Source organism: Euprymna scolopes, chromosome 16 (genome assembly GCF_053919585.1).
Source record: "Euprymna scolopes isolate OS-2025 chromosome 16, ASM5391958v1, whole genome shotgun sequence".
Lineage (NCBI taxonomy): Eukaryota > Metazoa > Mollusca > Cephalopoda > Sepiida > Sepiolidae > Euprymna > Euprymna scolopes.
This window is the reverse complement of record NC_136497.1, coordinates 45,109,930-45,126,640: the sequence shown is the minus strand read 5'-3', so window position 1 is coordinate 45,126,640 and position 16,711 is coordinate 45,109,930. Positions and strand designations below refer to the sequence as shown.

The window sequence follows — 16,711 nt, the reverse complement described above, 5'->3', positions numbered from 1 at the left end:
TTATTATTATTATTATTATTATTATTATTATTATTATTATTATTATTATTATTATTATTATTATTATTATTATTATTATTATTATTATTATTATTATTATTATTATTATTATTATTATTATTATTATTATTATTATTATTATTATTATTATTATTATTATTATTATTATTATTATTATTATTATTATTATTATTATTATTATTATTATTATTATTATTATTATTATTATTATTATTATTATTATTATTATTATTATTATTATTATTATTATTATTATTATTATTATTATTATTATTATTATTATTATTATTATTATTATTATTATTATTATTATTATTATTATTATTATTATTATTATCGCTCCGTCCGTTATCACGCTGTGCATCCCTAAAAAAGGAAAGTGGAATATTCTAAAAAGTGAAATAAATATTCCAAATAAACCTTGTCCTTGAAATATAAAAAAAAATGGTGTCGCTGTTGAGGCAAAGCTAATAAAAATGATTTGTCTTTCTTGGCCTTTTGGCTAAGATCAAAGTGTAGTATCTGTTCTTAAGGTGCTACATTTCAATTTCTTCTCTCTCAGTGGAAGAGAAATCCTTTACGACTAAGACAATTTTTTCTCCACGTTAAAAAACGACCCCAGTGTCTAAATCTGTCCCGTGGGGAGGCGTTGTGAATAAGTACTATGTTTAATGTAACAAAGTTTTAATATTAAAAAAGTAACTGGACAAAATTATTTCTGATTAAATTACAGAATGCCCTGGAAATGTCACTTCTGATTAATTATAAAATGCCCTGGAAAATGTCCATTCTGATTATCTTTTTTTGTTTACTTGCTTCCCCACAAGGGCGGACTTGGACATGAGGTCGATTATAAATTTAGGGGGAAACCAGCTCTTCAAAACGGGCACTCTGGTAAATAACAAAAATAAAAATGGTATCAGTAATGAAGGATTTCTCCTCCATTAATCAAGACCAAAAAAGTAGAGATTTAAGTCACTGGAATGCTGAAGCTGATACTACACTCAGAAATTCATATTGAAGCAATAGTTTCCTAACGCCTAATCGTCTTAATGTTTTCATGTATTACCTTCGAAAAGCTGCTGAAACAATATATGATTTAAACATTACTTTATTTCAAGTATATTTTAAGCAGTGTGTTACGGGATATGAAGTCAGTCCCGAAAATTACTCAAACCATTTACGATTTAAACATTACTTTATTTCATGTATATTTTAAACAGTGGGGTGCGGGATATTAAATCAATCCCGGGATTGGAAAAGATAGGTGAAACGCATATACTATGAGAATACCCAGAACTGATTGATTTGTTTGTAATGAAATAACCAACCCAGGCAATATATCAAAGTTATTATTTACGTAAGGGGAAGCGACATAGTGGGTTAAAGTTATGAAAATTATTGTCAAAATTAGTAACATATCCAAGAATTAGGAAAAATGATGAAATGTGAGTTACTTAATTGGCGTGTTTGTAATGATATAAATAAGCCAAGACAATATATCAAATATGGGCTCATTATTTTATTACAAACACACTAATGCATGAAATCACATTTAATCATTTTTCATAATTCCTGGATATGTTACTTTCGACAATCATTTTTCATAATTTTATGGTGACGCCGCATATTCTGCTAATATATATCATTCACCTATCTCATTCGATCCCGAGCGACGCTGGGTATTTTGCTACTATATGTTTTCCACCTATTTCATTCAATACTAGGCGACGCTTTCTGATAATATCTATATATAAGTAGGAGGAAGGGGCATAATGCGGGTTTTTAATTATAAAAATTATTGTCGAAATTAGTAACATATCCAGGATTATGAACAACGATTAAATGTGAGTTAATCGATTGGGTGTTTATGATAAAATAATCAACCCAGGAAATATATCAAAGTAATTAGGTTAGTAAGAGAGGGCGATAAGTATGGTTTAAATTATGAGAAATAATTGTCGAAATTAGTAACATATCCAAGAATAATGAAAAATGTAATATGTTTTTTAATGCATTAGTGTGTTTGCAATGAAATAATCAGACCAGACAATACATCAAAGCTATCATTTTAGTAAGAGGGGCGATGATGTGGGTTAAAATGATGAAAAATGATTGTCGACATTAGTAACATATCCAAAAATTATGAAAAATGTGAAAATGTGAGTTAATGCATTGGTGTGTTTGAAATGAAATAATCAATCCAGATAATATATCAAAGTTATTATTTTAGTAGTGGGTGGTTGATAATGTGGGTTGGAAATATTAAAAATAATTGTTGAAGTGAGTAACATATCCAAGAATTAAGAAAAATGATTAAGTGTGAGTTAATTGATTGTTGCGTTTTTTTTATAAAATAATAAGCCCAGACAATATATCAAAGTAATTTTTAGTAAGAGAGGGCGAGGTGAATGGTTTAAATTATAAAAAATTATTGTCGAAATTAGTATCATATCCAAGAATAACGAAAAATTACGAAATGTGATTAATTGATTGGTCTGTTTAAAATAAAATAATCAGTCTAGACAATATATCAAAGTTATTATATAAGTACAGGGGAAGGAGATAAGGAGGGCTTAAATTATGAAAAAATATTGTCGAAATTAGTAACATATCCAAGAATTACGAAAAAATTATGAAATATTAGATAATTGATTGGTGTGTTTGTAAGGAAATAATCAGCCTAGACAATATATCAAAGTTATTTTTAGTAAAGAGGGAAGGGCGAAAATGTGGGTTAAAATTATGATAAATGATTGTCGAAAGTAACATATCCAAGAATTATGAAAAATGATTAAATGTGATTTCATGCATTAGTGTGTTTGTAATAAAATAATAAGCCCAGACATTATTTCAAAGTTATTATTTTATTAAGGAGGGGGCGATAATGTGGGTATAAATTATGAAAAATGATTGTCGAATTTAGTAATATACCCAAGAATTAAGAAAAAATGATGAAATAGAAGTTAATTGATTAGTGTTTGTAATGAAATAATCAGCCCAGCAAATGTATCAAAGTTATTATTTTAGTAAGGTTGGGCGACACCGTTGGTTTTAATTATAAAAAAATATTGTCGAAATTAGTAATATATCCAAGAATTATGAAAAATGAAATGTAAGTTGATTGATGTGTATGTTTGTAATAAAATAATCAGCCTAGACAATATACCAAAGTTATTATTTTAGTTAAAGTGTGCGATATAGTGAGTTTAAATGATGAAAAATTGTCAAAATTAGTACCATATCCAAGAATTATTTAACATGATGAAATGTGAGTTAATTGATAGTTGTGTTTTTTTATAAAATAATCAGCCAATACAATATATCAAATTTAATATTTTAGTAAAGGGAGGGGCGATAATGTGGGGTGAAATTATAACAAATTATTGTCGAACATAGTAACATATTCAATAATTATGAAAAATGATAAAATGTGAGTTAATTGACCGGTGTGTTCGTAATGAAATTATCAGCCCATGAAATATATCAAAGTTATTATTTTTAGTAAAGGGGCGATACAGTTTTAATAAAAAAGTAGAATAATATGATTGTGCCTTCATTCATGCTGAACAGAACGTTCACAGCTTGCCCAGCAACAATATATTACATATGAAAAATGCTGCTGTGGAATTTCCACAGGTCCCACTAGTTATTATTATTATTATTATTATTATTATTATTATTATTATTATTATTATTATTATTATTATTATTATTATTATTATTATTCAAATTTAAGCGTGAAAAACCGGGCAAAATGCTGTTTAAGTTAGCGTGATAGACCAATCAAAATTCTACTTCAAACTTATGAACCGAAAGCCAAGATTAATGAACTAATCTAATAGGAAAGGTATTTATAAGTTCTTATCTCTTTTATTTTCCCATTGAAACTTTAACATTACACACCATGCGATCGCTTGTTGTCAGACCTACATTCTTATAAAGATTCCCGGACACACCAAATGAAAGCAACTCAGTTTATTACAAATACAAATGTGTAGCTATTAGTTTATATATATATATATATATATATATATATATATATATATATATATATATATATATATATATATATATATATATACTTCATTTACTCACATAAAATTAATATACGAAAGTATGAATTTATGCGTGAACTTTAAGTATTTACTTAAAAAGTGCTCAATACGTAGGTAGAGCTAATTAGTAATTTATAAAATATATATGGCGATTAAGCTACACTGAATATCCCGCGTTTCAGCCACTCTAGGACTCTTCAGGCTTATGCGCATAAGCCTGAAGACTCCTAGAGTGGATAAAACCCGGAATATTCAGTGTAGCTTAATCGCCATATATATTTTAACACGGGCTCCTTCAGTCTTTAACAGACTATGGTTACCCACGAAGGGGTGCCTGCGCGCGAAATTCTTGTCTAAGTATTTGCGCAATCTCCGCCCATACCTCTCCTTAGTCGATATTGTTAAATACCAGTGACAAAATACCAGTGGCAAGATAAGTGTATCTTCAGGACGACTGGAAACAAATGCCGAGATAAACGGAGAGCACATACAGCGGCTAGAATTCCCAAATGGTCACCCATCTGGTACTAACCAGGCTCAACGTTGCTTAACGTCGGTGATCTGATGAGAACCGGTGGGTCAACGCGATTATGCGGTATATATATATATATATATATATATATATATATATATATATATATATATATATATATATATATATATATATATAAATTTTACTGGTATGAACCTCGATAACGATGATTCTCACATGAGTACAATGAATTATTCTCTCAAACTGGTAAGCACGTGTCTTCAAAGAAATTCAGTCTTATTTTCTCAGCGTGGTTAGCGTTTTTTAAAAAAGGAAAGACGAGGACATTTTTAAAGCATTGTTTTCGTATAATTTTTTTTTTAATTAGAAATGTAATAAACCAATTGCATTTTATATTTTTCAATAAATGAATTCGTTTTTAAATTAAGTTATGAATTTGCTTTTAAAATAAGCAGTTTGTGTATCTAAAAATACGCTATCGGAAAATAAATTATGATTTCTTTAATGATTAAATATTACCGATAAATTATGCGTATTTTGAGGCGCATGAAAATCGCTCTACAACATATTAACGAATTAGAGAAGCATTCGGATGTGTAAATCGTCTGAGAAGGGTGTTATTTTATGAATGAAGTAGAATTGGGTCCAATATAATCTACTATAGATTTAAATGATTGCGGAAATTCCCCACTGGACCAAATTACGGTTGATTTGCAATAACAAATGTCACATACAAATTTATTGCAGTTAAACTATTATCCAACATCGCCATTACATACACATTTATTCGTTAGAATAAAAATTCTTCCTTACTTTCTACGAGCAACATCATCACGATCGCCAAGAACTTTATACGAACTATTCGTATTTTCCCCTTTTAAATCCAAAGTCCTCCCACCGCTTAAAGTCAACACCGGGTAATTATTAAAATATTATAACTATATTGCCCTGACACCATAGTAAGTGGATGAAATACTGATAAACACACAACTACCGTTACACTTCACTGTTCTAAATTAATGATTTTCCCCACTAATATACCGGTGATTCTCATTGGCTGAGGTCATAAAATTCTATTATTGCGGAATACACACATTCTTACAAAAAACGAACCCGTCAAAGCTTATTCAATATGTCCGCTCAATCAACACAAATCATTACTTTTATGCATATTAAACAAAATAAAAAATTCTAGCACGCTCATGTTCATAACTTTACTTAGTTATACCCTCACGTTTTACTACACACAATATCGGCACGCATTGTTTTAAATCAATTATAATTTACTATTGTCGCTTTTCTGCGATGGTATAGACAGATGTTTACAAAAACTTACTATAAAATTTAGTTTTATGTTACATAAATAAATAGTCGTAATTTGGTACTAGTTTTTGTAATGTTTATATCTAATGTAAAATACTGTTGCTTCGTTGGTTTCAGCGTCGTAAATTACGCCATTCTGCATTATTTAGATTAACATTATTTACATATTAGTACAATAAAAAAAATTGATCGCAGCTTCCTTTTTATTATTTACGATGCCAGCGTCCTAAATTATGTCATGCTAACATGACCTGATCTCTTAGTAAACGAATACAAACTATTGTCTTATCCGAGTATTAACAGAAAAACACCGAACTAGCGATACTTTCATTACATGAAAACATTTACAATAGAAGCCGCGGCACCTTTCCTTTGATTTATCAGTAAGTATTTTGGTTAGGTCCTTAGAAAACATTACGATAACAATATTTTTATTAGATGAAAACATTTACAAAATAAGCTGCGACAACTATTTCGTTTTCTTTTTAATTATTGAACAGTACATGTTATGGTAGCGTTTTTAAAACATTTGTTTTTAACATTCAAAAAATTGTAACAGCTTTCTGATTTTAATGTTTTTATTTAATAAAATATATAAACGTTCCATCGAGCGTCCGAAATTATGAATCTCTTAATAAAAGAGCGTTTTAGTAGCACCTTAATTAGGATGGTTAGGCAAACAAACCAATAATCATTTTTCGATTTTGGGGCGTCTTCCAAACAATTACATGATCCTATTTTTATTTTTATTTTTTTGTTTTGTTTTCCTTTGCCTTTTCAGTAGGAGGCATTTGGGATTCAATTTTCTGCTTTTTTTTATATTATTTAATACTACTGTGGATGCTTCGTTTGTTGACAGACTAAGAAATCATTAAAAAAAATATTTGGTTTTATATAAAGCACATTTTTATACTCAAAGCCTGAATTAAATACAGAAAAATTCTTATTTGCACTCATTTTGATTCAGTTTTTATCTAACTACATTTACGCCAGTATTTTTCATTTTTTTTTTTTTTGTCTGTCAAATAATTTACGCCGCTTATGAACAAATTTCTCCTTCATTACATTGCCTATAGATAGGCTTATTTGTTATATATTTGTTTTTGTTTTTTACTATTTTTACCTTAGCTCCACCTACACAATTTTCTTAACACTGGCGACTTCTATAAGTTTTAGACTATGCCGAATAAGACAAGCTCTTTTAACTTTGGCGGAGACAAGTAATTCGAGATATTATAACATGCATTATGCTCCGTAATTAACTGTTATACACAAGCCCGATAAACAAGTATACTTCTCTCCGCGCGACACTGCCACCGTCCAATTTCTTTTGTGGTTTATAGTCTATGCGGGTGGGTATGCTGACAACATATATCAAGGTTAAGCTTGGGGCAAATACTTTGACATTTTGACAACCCCCTCATAAAATGGAGTGTCTATTCCGAAAGCCGTTCTTACCATGGCGGGGTTGAGCATGTCTATTCCATACGACGTTCTTAACATGAGGTGGTCAGGGGTGTCTATTCCGAAAGCCGTTCTTAACATTAGGAGGTGGAGGAGTTTAAGTAGTTTAATTTTTTACGAGGATGGGCATGCTTTCATTGCGCAACGCCGGTTAACGCTCTGCTAATGTAATAATAAATATGAAAACTGCATTAATCAAAATATCATATTTAAGCGTTTTTTACAACCGGACAATGCCAAGCGCCTTTCTAGTGTATATATATATATATATATATATATATATATATATATATATATATATAATATGTTAAAAGCAGAAATCATGCTGAAATAAATAAAAATGTTCCAGTTCATTAGGTAATTAATTGTTTAGCATCCTTTTAGGACATCTATTATGTAGCAGGTACTTGTATTAAAACGCGAAAAGGATCCCTCTTGCCTCCGCCCCACCTCACGGATCTCACTCACAAATAGCCTCGTTTTCGTTGTGAACTTATTTGACTTTTATTCTATCGGCGTTGTCACGGCCACTCCCGCATTCGTTATCCAGTATAAATAAATTATGCACTCGTAAGTGATTTGAGCACGGACGCTTATAAAATATGAATGCCTTAACGGTAAGCCATCACTTGAATGTGTAATGAACAAAAACTTAGTGTCCGCGTTGAACTGTGTTTCTATTCGGACAAAAATGGAAACAAAACTGGAAAGACGAACAGAGAAAAGCACATGAGAATATAGAAAATGTCCGACAAGAGTAAACAAAAACAATAAAAACAATGTCGGTGTCTATTTCTGATCATAAAAGCGGAATCCACTCGTGATTGTAGCTTAGATTTTCTTCTATGTATCATGTTATGTACAATATTTACGGGTGTTACTGAGAATTCTGATTGCATCGCTTCTTGATTGATAAATGCGAGATAGTTTTCTCTCTGCCAATTTGGTACACTCACATAGTATAATCTTCATATAAAACATGTTTTGGCAAATTAATGAAAGGTTGCGACAATAGAAGAACACGACAAAAATCTGTGTCTAAATTAAAATCGTTTATGTTGTTTTTATTATATGTTTTTAACCGAGGAATCATTTCTATTATGAGTCTAGTTAATATTATGCATCTATAAATGGAAAAAGCGTCCATGACAAGTTCGAACATTATGTAAAGCCGAATAAAAAGAAAATAGTTACATGAATATACCTTATGTCGAGTTTATTTAAATATATGTATATATACATATATATATATGTTAATATATACATATATATATATGTATATATATGTATATGTGTGTATATATATGTATATGTGTGTATATATATGTATATATGTATATATGCATGCATGTATATATACATAAATACACATACATATATATGCATATACATATATATTTGTTATATGTATATATACATATATATATATATATATATATATATATATATACATATACAAAACTTGTTGTCACATCGTAAAACCATTTCGTAGGTACATTAATATTATTTGAAAACCAGAAAATGCCGAAGAAAATTTAATTAAATGATAAAATCATTTTTTGTCTGGGAATTTCAGTGATAATACGCCTTTATAAACGGAGACTGTTTCCTTTGGTGGTTTTCCGTTCTTTTATTTTGTTTTTTTTTTTTGTTTTTTTTTTTTTCAATTTATTTTAGATAGTATAGTCTTTTAGAATAAAATCTATCTAGTGAAAGAAAAACGCCTGTTCTTCTTGAGGACGGCAATATATGTATGAATCGATGTGAAAATTACGCTGGTATTCGCGAATTTTTAACGCAACCATTCGCCCATGTATGGAGTACTGTTGTCACATTTGGGCTGGTGCATCTGCTGCTTGTCTTTCGCTCCTGGACAGGGTTCAAAAGAGAGTCACCAACCTGATAGGTTCTGAACTGTCATCTAGGCTTCAGCCTCTGTCCCGTCGACGAGATGTTGCATCCCTCTGCCTGTTCTACAAATATTTTAATGGTGAATGCTCTGACGAACTGCAAACACTTGTACCTCCCCGATGTAACTACCCCCGACAAACCCGACAAGCTACTAAGTCTCATCCCTTTACAGTAGAGATCCCTAGCATTTTACTCCAATAGTGTTTTCCCCAGAACTGCGGGTCTTTGGAACTCCCTTCCGGGATTCTGCTTTCCCAACTGCAATGATATGCAGAAGTTCAAGTGTAATGTTAACAAACATCTTTATACTCATCTCCCTTCATAATGACCCCGCTAATTAAGTCCCTAATAGTAGCCCCCTGCTTCAAAGTGGCACTGTGCCTTGTTTGGGGTGAAAATTGATTTAAAAAAAAAAGGATACTTATTTCACATCTAAGAAGACATTCGTAGGTAAATAAAAATTATTTGCAAACGAAAAGATTGCAATAAAAATTTTATTAAATGCTAAAATCATTTTCTATCTGAGATTTTCGGTGTTAACATATCCTTATCAAAATATCTGTTGCTTTAGTGTGTCTATTTAATTGTTTTTTTTTTTTCTTCATGGTTTTCTAAATAATTTTAAATGACCTGACGGAATATTTGTCGCCAGTTTTCATACTGTTGGTTAGTACCCATTATATTTTAAACAATGTGATATTTTAAAAGATGACCCACTATACATACATTGCACATTAATTCCAAAACTGTTTTCTTAATATAAACATGTAATTTCCCGTACAGAAATCTCACAAACGATGCCATATCCTCTACTCTAATGTATAAGTTTTAAATTAATATTAACGCAGAGTAAAAGTTTAATTTGTAATGTAAGAGAAAGGTCGCCCTAATATTTTTCACAGTATTTTAATTGTTGCACTGTAGAACATTAAGCAGTTTCCTGCATTAAAATGATGTCCCCAAACTTCGGTTGGTGATAGTTATAATATTGCAAATATCTAGATTAGGTGACATACGACGATACTGAACAATCCTGCGAACGAGTCTTTCTTCCGAATTTGCCATTTTGACCTGTCATCAGTAGATTTATTTTGTCGTACGAAAAACTCATAAAAAACGTTTTAAGTCTAATTTAGAAGGTCGTAAACCAACTAAAAAGATTTCACATTTCAAAAATTTAAAGTACGTATAGTTTCAGTTTATATATTGTTTAATTATTGGAATTATTTTGAAATGAGTAATTTCTATATTGATCGCCCTTCTGGGCCCGTGGTGTATTGGATAAAGATGTTGAATCACTACAGTTCCAGATAAGCATTGTCTGAACATAGCGGTTTCAATCCTACCCAAAGACGGACAGAGAATTAGTTGGTCAAAGCGTGATGAGACGACAACAACTATGAAAGGTAGTAATACTTGAAGATACAGTTGAGGATTCAGCATCCCTATCCCGTCGCGGTTAACAACCTGACGAAGTCCAACGGAATAGTTGGCAGAAACGTCGTTAAGCAACAACTATAAAAAAAAAAGATGAGGGTAATAGTCCGCAAATAAAGCAATAAGAATTTTTCAGTTTATATTTGGTTGATTTCAGTTACTAATTCCAAATAACATCCTTGCTAAATATTATGTCTATTTTAGAACTCATTCGCATACTGGACCTTAAAACTTCACAGAGGACATTTGTTTTGTTAAGTTAACAAAAACGGAAGTCTTTGCAAGGAGGACCTTTTACTTTTTTTACTTGATCACGCTTTGTTCTGTACGCATGCTCATCTTTTTGCTGACAGAAGTTTATTCTTCAATGGTGAGCGAAATACTGATTATTTTTCTTTAAGAGTTTAGTTATTTATGTTCATTATAGCCAGGCAACGCCCCACAATGTGTTGGGTTGCATGATGATGTATCTATGTAATTATCGCCATTTCACGTGGCGTATATCGTCCTCCTCCATGAAACACGTAATCCACCTTGCGCCCCCTGCCTGATCCTATGATCACACATGAAACCTTCCAGAGGTGGTCTTTTAGGGGGGGTGCTTCTTCACGTTGGTGCTGTTACTGTGTATCCGTTCGATGTGTCATCGGAAGAAGCATCACCTGCATTTATACTGGGTGTCTGTTCATCTAGTCACCTAGTCTCTCTCCAATTGTCACAAATCTTTCAGTCACATTCTCTAAAGACATCCTAGAACAGACCGTCGGCGAGCTTGGTTCATCTATGGCGTGGCATTCCGTCGATCGATATGTTCTATATACTGGTAATTCCGGTCACACGCTCAACTCAATACTTTATGGTATATCGTGCATGTGGGGCTTTTAACTACACTGTTCCCCGTTTTGAAAACGGTTTGCTGTTGATTGTGTGCCGCTACTGATGTTTCATTTATTGCTTCCAACGTATCTAATACGAGTAGACCATGTGGACAGGTGATGTAGCAGAAGGCATATTTTGGCGTGACGTTATATCAGCATATTACTTCTGGTATACTATACAGTTTCCTGGTTGCGGTCTTTTTACACTCCTCTTACCAGAGAGGACGTATGCACAGTAGAATCCTCCACTTATCTAGGAAGGTATTTAAGAAGTTTTTCCACGAGGAAGTGACTCTCTGTTAGTGGACCCAGCTTATTGAAGATAATCTTCAGTTGACTGATTACACGTTTATCATATTGCCGAGGAAAGCGGCTTTTCAAGCCTGAAGGAACACACACATACAATGCAGGCAGGTTGCACAAGCTTAATGTCTCAGTTGCATCAAGCTATCTCTTAGGCACTTTCGTCAGTTGATCTGCATTGTTTTGGCTAAAGTTAGCGAAGGATACATCAATCGAAAGCGTGTATTCCCTCACGAATTCTTTTACAGTTTCAGGCCATCGTTACACGAGTTTTCACCTGTAGTTTGCTTTTTCCTCTGACCCTGTCGGTAAGATCCATTTATGGGCACAAGCAGAATCAGTGATCAAGTACAGGATGGTCGTCCTGCAAGCGATGGCTAAGTTTATTCCTTTAATAATGATATCGAGTTCCGCAAGGTTAATATGGGAATCGTTTTCTGGGCGAAACCTGCAAAGCATCCTATACTACAGCCTCATCATATACCAATAGTACGCCGGTAGGGAGAGAGCTTGCGTCAACCCATACACAAAATTCATGGTCGTCCGCGCATCATTTACGTGTTTTCTTTGTGTGCTCTAATGAGAACTTCCTACATCATGGTGTTGAGATGTGCGCCGTTCAATTTGTCATCCCACCCAGTGTTAACGACTAATTCTCTCAGCTATATGAACGCCCCGACAATGCAAAGCCAACCACCCGCGGGAAATACCAAACCAACTTGCCAGACAACGAAAATATATTCTTTCTCGTAACGATATGAGGTATGTCTGCGATTTTGTTTCGTTAACCTTCTGCCAGACATGCAAATCAAGCACCTGTGCACCAAGACTGAAGTTGTAGAGATGTTCCTTCACACACACTACGGACACAAAATTCTCATCCACATAAATATAGGCAGATATTGTCCGCTGTATGCGCATGTCGTTCGTCAACATAGCATCAACAATTGTTTTCATAATAGGCAGTACTACATTGAGTTTAATCCCGGTTGCGGATTAGGTAATACATTTGTCACTTGATTAGTACAGTTTGATATAGCCACATCCACTGGTCCATGAGTACTTTAAGGTTTGCCTGGCGTAGGTCTTACACCGATACACTCGATCCTGCTCACTGGTATTCTTTCAACTTTTCAGTGCATATGTTCGCGTAGGTTGTAAACGTGCTCATTTAATTTCCGATAATCAAAAACTGGTTTTATATTTTGTTTGTTCTGCTGAATGACTGTCGTTAGTGTTAGCAGACCCTAATACCTTTTCTGGGTAAAGAACTAACCACCCATTATTTTCCATGTTTGGATCTCTTTACTTAATTCAACACAAGACATTACAGGGATGTTATACTTTAGTAGTCTGTTGTATATTTTTTCTGCCGGCTGATAACCAGGTCACTTCCAGGACACTATCCATGATTTGGTACGTTGTTCGAACTCCGCGTAAAAGTCAGGCTATTGCGGCTCTATTGTCACACCTAGCACGGGAGCCGCTTCAGCAAAATGTACCTTGCCTTCTTCGTCGATATGCACGCTGCTAAATTTCTTGATGATGTCCATCCTCAGAAGGAGGTCAATTCCCAATGCTCTGTTGTTTACCACCAGTACGTCAGTCTCGAGGGGATTCCTGTCAGTCGAAATAGCTTGTTCTGTCGAATTAAGAGAACTATGGCTCATAAAATTGGACTCTTTTCAAGGGGTGTTTTCCTAGACCACAGTTTCATTTCATATGCATATGCGTCTTTTGTTGATGGAGGTTTACTTATAAAGCGTGAGCGAAATAGTGAATCTTTTCCCTTTGGTTCGGCCATTTATTTTCGGCAACTCTCACCACTTAACATGAATTAATTCGTCCTATTCCATAAACCACGCCAAATCACGTGCATCTTCCTTTCTAATTGGTTTGATTGCACTGACTCCGAAAAACACAAATTTTGCTGCTTTGAAGTTAATTTTTTGTACAACGTGTTAGTTTTTTAATATCGTTATTGAAGTGTAAGCTACTATTATAAAGATGCCGATACAAGTGAAGCAAATGTCGTTTGCTAAGAGACATATTTTCCATACTGAATTTAAGAAATTAACACTAACAAAACTTAGAATATTTAAAATTGTTATAAACCTATGTAAACATAGTCGGAATATATTGTTGATCGTTTCAACGAAAACTGCGTCATTCCTTTCTGTAACAATTTTTGCATCATTAACGTAAAAATTACGTTTAAAAACGAAATGAAAAGAAAATGAAGACAAACTCGTTTTACTTAATGTGGTGATGCCTATGTAAAAAAAAACAAAAAAAAACTTCAGAATATAACAGTCGACGCATCTTTTTTAATGTTAAATGTTTCTGTCGGCTGATAACTAGATCACTTCCAGGACACTATCCATGATTTGGTACGTTGGTCGTACTCCGCGCAAAAGTCAGGCTATTGCGGCTCTATTGTCACACCTAGCACGGGAGCCGCTTCAGGAAAATGTACCTTGCGAACTTACATTCAAAATATTCACAGTTTCAAATTTCTTTGCAACTGTCATTAATCCGGTAAAACCGTCCTACATCAAAAAGAAGCAATTGTTAAAGCGTTATGTTATGCATTTTGTTTGAAAAAAAGTTAGAATTCACTGATATTTATATACATTTTTATATTCATATTATTCCACATTAACTTCGTTTCTTTACTTTTTGACTCGATTGAAAATTCACATATGCTGAGTGCGATGGAGTAACAAAATAAAAGTGAATCAAAGTTGAGTCTACTTTCTGTTTAAAAAAATTCTATGAGATAGTACGGAAGGACTAGATTAAATGTAATAAATATTGAATTAGGATGATTTGAATGTAGTATTTCTAGATGCATGCTTGAGGACGTTGTCTGATTGTTTAGTGGAATAAAATTTTATAGGATGTGTTCTTTTCTAATATTGATTGGAGTTTCAAGATAAAGTCAATTTTATTTATTGACATATATATATATACATATATATATATGTATATATATATAAAACGTAGTATAATGATGTAAGAAGAATGCTGCTATACTACTAAATTTTTAAACCATTCAACTAAAAATATTGAAATAATAGTATAAGCTTACATATAATATGAACGGGAATACTCAGCAAAGTATATAATATGTATGGTTGTAAAAATCCTGTGATAGAGATAGATAAGCTTGTACTATGATGGATAGGGATGCATATTTATGCTTGTATTCTTGTGTCTGCCATATTACTTTTGACCAATATTCTATAAAAGTGTAAAAGGCACTTTCCTAGGTTGGAGACTAGAGTAAACAGATGCAAAAAAAAAGAAAAACTCCGACATATTTTTTTATACTGTCGAAAACTGAAATGTGTTGCCATGATTCTTATCCCACTTTTCGTTGCTTATTTATCTATTTTTTTCTCTTCGTGTGTACACTGTTCGTTTTGATTCGATTTATTTACTATTCGAACAGTATGCATATTATTAGTAGTATTTATTATTTTTTATTATTATTATTAGTGATAATAGTAGTAATAGTAGTAACATTCCTTTTATCTCTCGATGTTGCAGTTGAACTTTAAAAACATGAAAGAAAGTGTACATCTATGTATGTATATACATGCGTATGTGTGTGTGTGATTTCAGAATGGGAACAATGAATTATGTCTTGCTTTACATAAGAAGGAAAAACGTACATCCACGCCTGAAGGCTTCCATGAAACATTAGTCTTTCTCATTTCACTCATCCTCATCCTTCCATATTATTCGCCATTTTCGCTCTTCGGCTGTTTTTTCTTTTTTACCCGGCACTTTTCATTTTGTCGAATTTCTCGTACTATCGTTTAGAAGTTTATGTGATGGTTGTTTTGGGTTCTTTTAACTTTGGCTTTTAAACCGCCATTTTTACTTTCAGTTCTCAGTCTTCTGGCACCACCCATTTGCCCTCGGTTTCAAGTAATCGCTTCTGTGCCGTTAATACAGCATTCCGTTATTATCTCCCTTTTCTCTGCCATATTCTTGGTTTCAGGAAGTTCAGCTTATTGAAGCGCGTTTCGAAATATGGAACTTTCTTTTCTTTCTATCTTTATCTACTTCGTTGGATTACTTCTTTTATTACATTCCTTATTCATACAGGGTGACCCAAAAAAACGGGCCCCAAGTTTAATTAGGTCCCGTTTCTTAGTGTTTTGTCCCAATGAAATGAAACCTTGGTCATAACTAGTTTATTATATTCAAAACATCACATCAAAGCACTAGGGTCTTTGGCATTTTTCTCCGTTCTACAGCATATGTTCTAGATGGCCTCCAGTTAGCTTTTGTTTTTTGTTTTTTTTTGGGGGGGTCACCTTGTATCCTCTCAAGTTTTATATTCTTATTAAAGTAAAACTTTCTTTCTTTTCCGTCTTTTCTGTACCGAACTATTAAATTTTTTTTGTTGTCTTTGTACTAAATGAGCAATAAACGATTAGAGGAACACTCCGAAAGTTTAGTGCAGTCGTAGGAGGAACAATTTTCTATGTTACCTCCTGCTTTAGTGCGGGCTAGATGTTTGCAATTCGCATCAGGTGTCCCTACCATGGAACATCAATGGTGCTGCTCAGGTATTTTGGTTGGTCAGAGTGCGCTTTACCTAATGCGCTAGAATTTTCAAAACCACACCTGATTATATGTCTAATCACCTGGAGAAGGGATAAACTAACACTAAGTATATGTATTAATGAACTGCAATGAAGAACTTTATGTAAGGATAGAGACTGATTGATGGAATGGACCAAGTTCGAAAACTTGTGAAGAAGTTTCGTTTGTGAAAATTCCATCTGACGTAAGGATGGAGCAAAGGG

At 32.8% G+C, this 16,711-nt stretch overlaps 2 pseudogenes; one reads left to right on the top strand and one right to left on the bottom strand.

Moving 5' to 3' along the window:
- Positions 1–502: 502 nt before the first annotated feature.
- On the top strand, positions 503–618 carry LOC145296397 (U2 spliceosomal RNA; annotated as a pseudogene).
- Positions 619–4,563: 3,945 nt separating this feature from the next.
- Positions 4,564–4,680, bottom strand: LOC145296355 (5S ribosomal RNA; annotated as a pseudogene).
- Positions 4,681–16,711: the final 12,031 nt, after the last annotated feature.